The 11,594-nt window shown below is 46.1% G+C and overlaps 3 non-coding genes across 3 annotated transcripts; 2 read left to right on the top strand and 1 right to left on the bottom strand.

The window, feature by feature from the left end:
• The first annotated feature begins 365 nt into the window (after window positions 1-365).
• Window positions 366-437, top strand: TRNAD-GUC. The gene has a single exon. It is a non-coding gene; the product is annotated as a tRNA-Asp (tRNA).
• Window positions 438-590: 153 nt separating this feature from the next.
• On the bottom strand, window positions 591-662 carry TRNAD-GUC. The gene has a single exon. It is a non-coding gene; the product is annotated as a tRNA-Asp (tRNA).
• Window positions 663-1,123: 461 nt separating this feature from the next.
• On the top strand, window positions 1,124-1,195 carry TRNAW-CCA. The gene has a single exon. It is a non-coding gene; the product is annotated as a tRNA-Trp (tRNA).
• The last annotated feature ends 10,399 nt before the right edge of the window (window positions 1,196-11,594 follow it).

Genomic DNA, 11,594 nt, shown 5'->3' with positions numbered 1-11,594 from the left:
CGCACCGCGCAACCCCCGCACCCGGGCACAGCAGAGGGCCGTGGGTGGGGGGGGACACGCACACACACTACCCGTCCCTCCCCACGCCAGAATGATGACAGAATCCAGAAAAAACACGAGCCATGCAGGAGGCCTCCCTCCTCCTCCCCCTCCCCGCGCTGCGGGACGCCACCAGCTGCCGCAGCGCACGATGCCGCGGCGTTCCGCTTCCGCGCATCGCGCCCTCGGCCCGCAGCCTTCCCCGGGCGGGGAGAAAGGCGGGACGGCGGGCGGGGGGGGCTGCGGTGCCCCCAGGGCCTCCCCGGGGCCCCGGGCCGCGACCCCGCCCGCCTCCCCGCCGAGCGGCTGCCGGGCCGCCGCGCGGCTCCTCGTTAGTATAGTGGTGAGTATCCCCGCCTGTCACGCGGGAGACCGGGGTTCGATTCCCCGACGGGGAGAGGCGCGCGCTGGGGGCCTGTGTTTTGTCCCCTGGCTTGCTCTCGGAGCGCGAGGCCCGACCGTTGGCCGACCCCACCCCGGGGGCGGCAAAATATTTCGCGCCCTTTCGCCCTGCCCTTGGCGGGGACAAAGGGAAAAGATTATGTGCATTTCTCCCCGTCGGGGAATCGAACCCCGGTCTCCCGCGTGACAGGCGGGGATACTCACCACTATACTAACGAGGACCTGCCTTAACAACCACCCTCGCGCGGCTGCCTTTATGCACAAACCGCGCACCTTAAATTGTTTTTTTTTCCCTCTTTGCCCCGCTCCCTCAGCGGGTGGCGGTAACAAGCGGGAGGGGCGACCTCCGAGCAGCGGGAACCGGGGCCCCATAAGGCTGCGCGGGAGGCGGGCTCGGCACCGCGGGGGGAGGGCGGGAGGCCCTCGCTGCTACGGACCAGTAGTGGGCGTGTGGGTGGTGGTGGGGGGAGAGTTGACGTACGTAGTTGCGGGGGAAGGAGAGAAACGGAGCCGCGGCGGTGGAGAAGGGCGGGCGCGGGGGGTCCGTTGCTGTGGAGGACGAGAAGGGTTCTCGCCCGTCCCCCCACGGTCCCCCCCGGCCCTTGTCCCCGCGGGCGGGGGTCGGGCGCCCGGCGGCGTGTAGTGGGCGAGTTCTAAGGCTCCGCGGGTAGTTGCCCAGCAGGACCTCGTGGCGCAACGGTAGCGCGTCTGACTCCAGATCAGAAGGCTGCGTGTTCGAATCACGTCGGGGTCACATGCCTTTTTTTTTCCTTCCTTTTATTTTGTCCCCTTTTCACTTCCTCTGTCGGCCCCCATCGGCTTCATTTCGGAGGGAACGATGGGACGTTAACTTTTTATTTTTTTTTATTTCCCCCCCCGAAAGCTTTGAGTCTCCTCTTTTTTACTTGAGCCTGAGAGAAAAATCAGAAGTAGCAAAGGAGGGCTGTCCGAACAGTGCCACAGCCGAGGCAGCCCGCGGAGAGAAACACAAAAAAACAGGTGTGTGGGAAGCATCTGGCTTTCAGATTTTGGCGGCAGCGGTTTGGGGGAAGTGCCGAGGAGACACAGTGCCCCGAGGGGAAGGAATACGGGGAGGCCGCAGCGCCCGGGGAGGCTGTTTTTCCCGCCTTGGTTTTTTTTTTTTTGTTTGTTTGTTTGGTTTTTTTTTGTTTGTGTTTTTTTTTTTTTTTTTTTTTTTTAATTAAAGTTTCATTTCAATTTTTAAAAAAAAATTGTTTTTGAAGCGTGTTTCCCCTGTTCCACTTGGATCGAGTCTTGCAATTGTGCAGCATCTGCAGCATCACATTGGGAGCGATGGTGCAGGGTTACTGCTCTATCAGTGTAACCGTAAAGGTCCCCTTGGATAAAATAGATGTGTCTTTGTTTATGGTGTTTGTGTATCCAGGACTTTCTAATGTCACGCTTAAACACAAAAGGCAAGAACACGTCAAAGATCTACTTCAAGATTTAGAAAGATAACCCACTGTGTGGAAATGATGAGAAAAAGTCAGAGATCTAGAAAGAGTAACTTTAAATTTTGAATGGACAGAAGCCCCCGAGATGGCAGGGAGACCCTGTTTTCAGTACAATTCACCTGAAAAGGAGTGGAAGTCAGGGCAAGGGAAGTGAGTGGTCCAGAGGAGCCAAGAACTGGGACAGATGCTGGATTAGGAACCCTGAGGGCCAACAAAACCCTGACGGGGAAGTAGAGGGGAGTGGGGTGCCAGGGGAGGCACTTCAGAGGGTGATGGGTTTAGGCTGTGGAACAGAAGAGTTTTCTTAGAGTAACCATTTGCAGACGCTGATGTGCCAGAGGCACAGAAAGTTCTGATGTTTGATCTAGATAGGAGATAGCCAGTCCTGGAAGTAACACTTCAGTAATTTGGATGGACTGGAAAGTTTGACACCTAATGAAACTTAACTAGGAGGGAAACAGAATAGTTTGTCAAGGGCCTGAATTTGAGGGACGGAGAGAAGTATGTCAGAGATACAATTCTTAAGTTTGTAAGAATTGCTTATTAGTGTTGTAAACCAAGGCAGAAAGTTAAGAGAATACAGAAGTTTTAGGAACAAGAGACATCAAATCGTGGAGTTTTTTAAGATAAATACTCTTGGGTTTACAGGCTCATATTTGTTCTGTATACCTTTAAAACTTTTCAAATACAGAAATTTTTGCATCTTCCTTAAGTGCTCTGTTCTAGTGCTTTGCTATCCTTACTGTTAGGGAGCAACTATGTGTAGTTTAACCCTGACGTCTCTTTTGCATTAACTTAAATCCAGCCCTCATGCTACTGCACTGGAGAACAGCTTATTCCCTTCCTTTTTATAGGTACTCCTTACATATTTGAAATGCGTTACGCCTCTCCATAGCTGTTCTAGAGCAACAGGCCGTGTTTGCTGGGCCTCTGGTTATTTGTATTGCTTGCCTCTGGAGTCCTTCCAAATGAGTCGCATTTTTAAGTGCCCAGAACTGGTGACAGTATTTCAGCTGACTCAGATTTTAGCAGATCTGAAGAGAAAAGGAGGACTGCCTCACGTGCTACGCTGACTAGACTTCTATTTATGTGGTTAGTCTTTTGTGTGCACAATCTGTCAGATGCGTTTCTTACTGGATGCATAATCTGTTAGATGTTTCTCCAGTCCTGTCACCGAAATCACGAACCCCCTTTCAACAGTCCCACAAAATACCCTGCGTCTCTGCCTTACCACCCATCCGGGAGCTGGATGTCAGACACGGCAGCAATCTGCTTGCATTCCTGTGCCGCTGCCAAAGCAGGTGCGCTGCTCTAAGCGTTCCAGATTGTTGCCACACAATATCTCTGGCTTGCAGTAAGGACTTCAGCTAATGAGGGGACAAAAGATCTATTAATAGGAGTTGAAGTTTTCAGGCTGTGGTTTCACGCTAATATACTTAACGTCAGGTGAGTGCAGGTTCTCCCTCTGCCCTGTCCATCCCTGCCTGAGCGTTTCCCCTGTTCCACGTGGACCGCGTCTTGCAGCTGCTGCTGGCTCAGCACACAGATCTGGTGGCACAGCTGTCAGATCCAACACGAGGAAAGCGCCAGGAGCACATGGCGTGGGACAGGATAGAGAGCAGGATCATCCCTTTCAACAACCACCAACACTACCAATAGTTCCGTTAAATTTTTTGTCAGTTGTTCTGTGGAGGGAGAGCCTACTGTCCCGAAATCAAAATAATCTAGTGATGTTTCAAAACTAAATGAAAGAACTAAATGCACCTTAGCTACGTGCAAGCTTTCCCTCTCAATTTCCTATCAGTAAAATTGAGACAATAATTCTCTGTAATCTCACAGCTCTTTTGTTGGGTTGACTCCATTAATTCCAAGGCACTCAAGTATGCTGGTGGGTATTTGCCTCTCACCAGCATTTCTACAGTACATGTGCTTCTGTGCTTTTGCCCCCTTCTAACTTTTAAATACTTCATTTTGTAACCTGACTGATCTTTTAACACAGATTTTTTTTCTTATGAAATTGTTACTAGCTAAATATAGACAATAACTTAAATCCACACAAGGTTAAAAAATCTTGGCGCTGAAGTCATAGCTTCCATATGGTAAATATAGCTTCTGCACTATCTCTGTCTGTATATGATAAAAATAGATATCTAAATAACTCTTGTTTGGAAATGATTCTGTGTGGGAAACTGCCCTGTAAATTGTCCTCTTCATTTAATTTCTGTCAGCGTACCTAAGCAGAGGCTGATACTTCTGTTTTCAGTCCTTAATGGTACGGGCCTTTGTCTATCACAGTGTCAGCAATAAGTTTTAAACCAGTTACACCACTCGGTCGTACACATTTCTTTCCCTGCCTGGGGACAGTCACACCGACCACACAGGACAGGCTCACAGAGTGAGCAACCAAGCACCCCTCTGTCACCAGGGCGGGCGACACAGACACAGCACCCTTCGCTCCCCAGCGGGTGCCTGTGTGAGTGCAGTCGCCTGGCCTGTCCCCACGTAAAACTGCGCCCACGGCCAAATCCAGCACAAGATGTAACTTCTTCTGTAAGAGAGTTGTTCTAGAAGCAACATGCTCCATTATAGTAAGGCTTGCTTTTTTCTTAGCGCTTTTCCATTTCAACTTCGATTATGCTTTAAAGATGTTTCTGATAAGAAAGCTAGTTATTAAAAAGCCACCTAATTTTTGTAAATTAATCAAGAACATGGAGAAGAAATGAGTGATTCTGGGAAGTATGGTTACACTGTGCCATAATGATTAGGCAACTGCTTATAAATAATTTATAGTAATGCTTTCCAGTTTCTGTTGCCTTTCTCACAGGGAGTAGTACTTTCATTGTGAAACTTGCTGTGCACCAAGACTGAACTAATACTTCATATAGGGTTTATTTACATTTCTTTTAGCTAAGATTTCCATATCAGCTCAGTCTAACACAAGGACGTGTCTGTAACACTTCCTTAAATGCCTTTGCTGTGAACGGATTTATAGCTTTCACAATGTTATTATGTATTGAGGCAAATGTTACATGTGAATGCAAATGATACATCTATACTTCATTATGGATTAAGTGTTATCTAAACCCTCCACTGAATTTAAGATATTTTTTTGAACCTATAGATACAGAAAATGCATTTTTTTTCAGTGTAGCATGACATAAACTACCTGTCTCATTTTTATGGGTGGCATTAGAGGTTAGAAATCATAAACTTGGGGAAACTCAGAACTAGAAATCCGAGATAGTTTAGAAGGCATTCAGTGCTTTTATGTCAAAGATGACTGTATGACTGAAAATCTCTTTCTCACACTCAGGAAAGCTAAGAAATTCCAGATATCTGGGAGGGTCCTACAAAGGAAGGATTTTTGGCTTCTACTTTCAGCATATTTCACATTTTTAGGCAAGTTTACAGCAGTTTTTCAACCACAGAAAATGGCCATAATCTCACATCATTTGCACTTTTTTCCTCAACTTTCCTTTTGTCACTGTTTATACTGACAAGAGGTAAAATGTAACTACCTGTTTCTCAGATAGAGGCAGGTATTCTGGTCTTTGAAAACCAGAACTTGCTGTTTGGGATAAACATTTAAGTACTGGAATGCTCCGCAGAAGGCACGCAAAGCAACTGTTTTGTATTCCAACCTTTAAGACACAAATCGTCTAGCAGGCACATGGACCACTGCATGTTTTGTTGGTTTTTCTTCCTCTGTTAAAACATGAGAAAGATCTTACGAGCTCGTTCATTACGAACTCATTCCCTTGTCCCCTTTGACTGCTACAAAATGCAAGCTTTCCTTCCTTCAAACAAAAAAAACCAAGGTGCAGATCCTCTGCTGTAATTAAGGCCTAATTGTGATGATAGTTGCAGGTTCCAGTGTTAATCATTATGTATGTGCACATTTTGGCACTTTCTTGTATTACTTGCCCTGCCTTTGCTTTGCCTGGAGAACAGGTTTTTTTCCCAAGGAGCGACAATGAAAAGTGTGTGAGCCGACACAGGCAGGACGCAGGATCAACCACAGAACCACAGCTGAAATGCAGAGTAAATTTGTTCTTGTTACCTCCCGACCCAGGGGATCACCGCAGCAGTACCCGGGCAGAGGCACGCAGGCGGGGACGGGGGCACTACAGAGCTCAGTCCTTGATAGCCAGGGGAAGAAAGAAAAGATCTGAAACCTGCTGCTTTCGCCTGTATATATCAGGGATTTTCGCAGATAGAGTTTCCCACTATGCTTTGATCTTTCCCACAGCAGGGCAGGAATCTCAAGGATGTTTGATAAGGTGCCCCTGAGTCTATCACAGGCCTCTGTTATCTAAACACAGACCTTGTACCCGTCAACCACACAAAGCTAAACAACAATTAGTATATGTGGTTTTTGACACCCCAGCCACAAGTCACTTGAGTGTATTTACAATCCTCCTTGCTAATCTTCCATTGTATTCCCACAAAAAGTATAGAACTGAGGAAATAAAGGACATTTTTGTGCCAAGAATTTGTTATGGACTTGGCTTCCTAGAGAAGTCTACTGCTTTGAAATAGAGTGACACTGAAGTGTTATATGATGCTTTTTTAGCTTTTGTCACTTTGGAAGCAGCTAAAGGTAAGCCACTAGAAGTGTCCACAGAAGGCAGCTGTATCAGTGTCATAATGTAACTGAGATAATAATTAATGAAAGATAATACATATTTCTGTAGTTGGGGAAATAACTTTCAAAACATAAATGGGCTGTAAGTATGAACTGTAAGTAATGTTCACCCGAGACTGTGGCTCCACAACCCCTGTACTGGATTTTGAACAAGTAGCCCAAACATACCATACTGAGTTTCTGCCATATTTGTGCTTCTGTGCCAGTTTTGCCTGACAGCAAAGAGACAAAAAATACAGAACCAAAATAAAGCCAGTTAATACATCCATTTGTTGCAACCAAAGCTGAACTGGGAGTGTAACTGTAGTGATGTACTACTTCATGCCATATTGCTGTTGCATTTTTATGCTACACTTCATGCATTAAAACCAGACTTACCATCAGTGTACTTCGCTTGAAAGGTGTACACTGACTTCTAGCTCAACAGTTTCCATTCCTTCCACTCCTGAGGGTCACTCACAAGAAAAACCAGCACCTGTATTGCATATTCTGAACAGTACAATGAGCTGCAAATGGCGGCTGCACTCCTCTAAGAAGTAGCAGCAGAAAACAAGCTTCAGGCCTAAAGTACCACTATTGTCCATGGGGGATGTTAGGTGGTGTCTGAAACCAACTTTTTAGATCGCATTCCCACTATTAACTTTGGTTAAAATTTCCCAGACCCAGTTCCCCCTTATTCTGCTTTAAAACATTTTAGACTTGATGCGAATCGAGCTTATTATTTTTTACATTAGTATGATAGCTGAAGAATCTCTCTGCTGCTGCCTTTCTGAAGTATGCTGTGTCAGTCTGCAATGAGTTTCATAAGGTGTAAATTCTGAAAGGTGGGGGAAAGATCTATTTTCCAAGGCACCTAGAGGCTTTTCAAGGTGAAACATACTATCTACGCTTTAAATTATTACTACCAAATTTGGAGAGGAATTAAATTCCCTTTAAGCATTTCCAAAACACTTGTCTTGTGATACCCATGTTCTAGGAAAAACTTTGGGTAAGATACTCTGAAAACTGAATAGAACGATATAATTTGTTCTATTCAGGTTTAAAAGTAAGTGATAGTTAATCCACATTGGTATATGAATATTTGCTTTGTACATATATGTATCAGTGGAAGACGTTTTTACCCACCGTTCAGTCTTGTTGTCTGTAGTAGAATTTCTGACAGAGAATGGCCACGATATTTTTTTGCAAGGTTTGGACAATCCAGGCCTGAGATCAGACTGCTAACAACAGTTGTGTTATGAGGATGACCTTGAAGGGTGAGGAACTGTATCTGTTAATGAGGAATTTTCCCAGCTATGTATCTGGCTAAGCTAAGAACAAGTATGCAACAAACCGCAAGGTGCTTGCCTATCACAGTTTCCCTTTGGGTGCGTGATAAATTGCTTATGACCAATAATCCAGGGGTATGGGGCGCGTGAACAGCGGGTGCTTGCTGTGCAAAGGATATAACCCAGCGATTCGGGCAATAGAGGGGGACGACATGTAGCCGCATCGGGGTGATTGTCGTTACTCGGGCCACTCTCCGTATTGGGACCCTCTTCATTTGTCGCCCTGAACAGGGACCCTCGGATTGACTAGGATGCTGTATAGCCTCTGAAGTCGGACGTTTAAATACGGATAGAAGACTCCGCAGCATCAAATGAACTTTCGATTTGGGAGCCGGAGGGTGGTGAGCAAGTGAGTTGCTGTGAAAAGGAGACGTGAGCAGCCGAGTCAGCTGGCCGACTGACCCTTGCCAGGAGGTAAGACAGCGATGGAAACGGACGCGGCAATAAGACTGCTTCTTAGTATGCTCTCTAAGAGAGGTGAAAAAGAAGATGTCCACGATCTGATTAAGTGGGCTAGAAAATGGGTCAGAATGAGTGACCCCTCGCTAATATTTAGCCAACAGGAGTGGTGTGAAGTAGGTGATTTATTGTGGGATGAGACTATCACTGGAGGCAATAAAGGCAGTGAAGCACGACAGCAAGGGGTGGTCTGGCGAACGATTGTAAAAGCTCTGGGGGAGATGAAAGCAGGAAAGAAAGTAGCTGCTGCTGCTATTGAGGCTATTGGCGCTGTACCATCCCCACCGGTCCCTGCCGAAACCAATCGTCCGTCACGATTAGCCACCTTCTTCGGGTTTAATCAACAGCTCCACTCTATTAAGGGCATGTCACCAAGTATTCCTGTTTGCTCCACCGTGCAAGAAGCGGCAGAGAAATCAGGCGGCAAGGGAGAATGAGGGGGAGTGCCCGCAGAATGCAGTACAGCATCTGGCTCAGAGAGTGAGACGGCGACTATGTCCGAATTAAAGCAAGAGAGTCAAACATCAGTAAAGGACAGTGACAAAGTCCAACAACTTGAAAGAAAATTACAGAAGTTAAGCTACAGAACAGAACTCTGCATTTACAATTACAAGAAAAGGAAGCGCTGCTGTCAGCCCCACCATACCCACTCCCGTCACCCTCACCAGAACCAGCTCCAATTTTAGCTCAGTCCCGATAGAGTGGGGTGATTCGTGATGCCTTGTTAGAAGGGGACTGGCATGCTGCTGGAGCGTTGGCCTGCCCGGTAGTGACAACAAATGGGGGACCTAATTGGGAACCTCATGATTGGAAGATCTTGAACCAGGCCAAACAAACTGTGACCACTTACAGGCTACGATCTGAGACAGTAAGAAACATTATACAGTTCATTTTTACAGCTGATGTTTTATGTCCAAATAATAGTAAGCAGATAGCATCACTGCTTCTATCATCATCACAATTTTTGCTGTGAGAAAGAGACTGGAAGAGACTAGCAGTAGCAGAAACCAGTGTTCCTCAACAACAGGGAGATGCACTATATGGAGTGACAGCTCAGCTGCTAATTGGGGACAGACAATATTTGACAACAGCTGCCCAATTAGCTCTGCCGACTCCGGTCCACCAGCAGTCACAATCATTGGCTCATCGTGCATTGTTAGTGGTACCAAATAAGAAGAAAGCACCATCGTATGTAACGGTGCAACAGGGGGCCACTGAACTATTCAGCCAATTCGTCGACTGACTCCATGCGGCGTTGAAAGATGCTCCGGAACTCACTGAGGGCATGCAGACACAGTTGTTCTGCGCACTAGCTTTTGACAATAGTAATGCAACCATCAAGCGCCTAATAGCCACCCTCCCGCAAGGATCGGGGGTAGATGACGTTACTGTTAACATCTCGGGCTGAGCAATCAAACCAAGCTGCAGCTTTCTGGCAGCCATGAAGGAAACTTTTCATCAAGCATTAACAGCAATGGCTGCTGCGTTGAGAAGTAGTGGAGGACAGCCAAAGAGGCAGCTGGCTAAAAGTAGTCAGACCACGGGCGCATGCTATCGTTGTGGTGAGACAGGTCACTGGAAACACAGATGCACCAAGCCTGTTTGGTGCCGCACCTGCAATACAGACACTCATGCAGCTATGGCCTGCAGAAAGTCAGGAAATGACAGGCACAGCGCGAAGAGACCTCGCGCAACAACACAAGTCCAGGTCTCAACCCCCCAGGTTTCCTACTTGACCACACACCAGCGACCCCAGGAAGCCTCGGAGTGGATGTGACAACAGCAGTAGAGACCACATTAACCAGTACTTCTGTGATGCTTATACCAACCACAGTATATGGACCTTTGTTTTCTAGAAATTCCCCAGTGGGTGGGTTATTAATTGGTCGATCATCCACGGGAAAGCAGGGCGTTGTTGTGCTCCCTGGTGTCATTGATGCAGATTAAACAGGTCAAATCCAAATTATAGCATATGCATTACAACCACCGGTAACCGTTCCAAAAGGTAGTAAAATTGCTCAAATTGTTGCTTTAGAGTCAAAACATCCCTTGCATCAATCACTTCTGAATGGTCCTTCCAACATTTGAGGAGACACAGGTTTTGGGTCAACAGGATACGATGTGTTTCTAACACTTGATTTAAATCAGTGACCATAGCAATGTCTTGTAATCAGTGGATGGTTAGCTAGCTTATTAAGAGAAGGCCTTCACTTGCTTATGTACTGTCTGCTTATATTTTTAGCTGTCTGTCTTTGTATTTCATGTATACAAAAAGGGCTGACAAAGGTCATGAATCAAGTCTGGATTGTCCAAAAAGAAAAAGGGGGATATGTAGTAGAATTTCTGACAGAGAATGGCCACGATATTTTGTTGCAAGGTTTGGACAATCCAGGCCTGAGATCAGACTGCTAACAACAACTGTGTTATGAGAATGACCTTGAAGGGCTGTGTTGTGAGGAACTGTATCTGTTAATGAGGAATTTTCTCAGCTATGTATCTGGCTAAGCTAAGCACAAGTATGCAGCAAACCGCAAGGTGCTTGCCTATCACAGTTTCCCTTTGGGTGCGTGATAAGTTGCTTATGACCAATAATCCAGGGGTATGGGGCATGTGAACAGCAGGTGCTTGCTTTGCAAAGTATATAACCAAGCGATTCGGGCAATAGAGGGGGACGACATGTAGCTACATCGGTGTGATTGTCGTTACTTGGGCCACTCTCCGTATTGGGACCCTCTTCAGTTGTCTAATAAAACGAACAGGTAAAGAATATGTAACACCAAGAACTGAATACTTTCGATATAAATTATAATGAACTGCAGGCGATGGCCACCTCATACCACTACTTGCACTACAAGGTAAATTAAATTCCGCAAGCTAAGCTTCTCCCTTGTATTAATCACTTTGTTACACCATGCCAATTCCTCAGTTGGAAGCATCGATCTTCTGAGTGGGTCACTGATTTGGCTTGAAATTACCTGCCACAGAAATAACCCTCAGCACCTTCATCTAGCCGATACTGTGGTAATAGCTAAACAGGAATGATAGCCACCGTATTTTGTGATGGAGCAAACCCAGAGGAAAGCCCTTTCCTCAACAGCAATTTAAAACTTTTTGGAACGTGAAGAGAAGTGGGTGCAAACACTCACAATCCTGTTTCACGTCCATGATCGATGGGCAAGTTAAAATATCCCCATTTCAGTTATCTCTGATACTGTAACACAGTTCTCAAAAGTGAAAGATATATAG

Source organism: Tyto alba, unplaced genomic scaffold (assembly GCF_018691265.1).
Source record: "Tyto alba isolate M040663 unplaced genomic scaffold, T.alba_DEE_v4.0 Super-Scaffold_2, whole genome shotgun sequence".
NCBI lineage: Eukaryota > Metazoa > Chordata > Aves > Strigiformes > Tytonidae > Tyto > Tyto alba.
The sequence above is the reverse complement of the archived record's forward strand: the minus strand, read 5'-3'. Positions and strand labels throughout refer to the sequence as shown.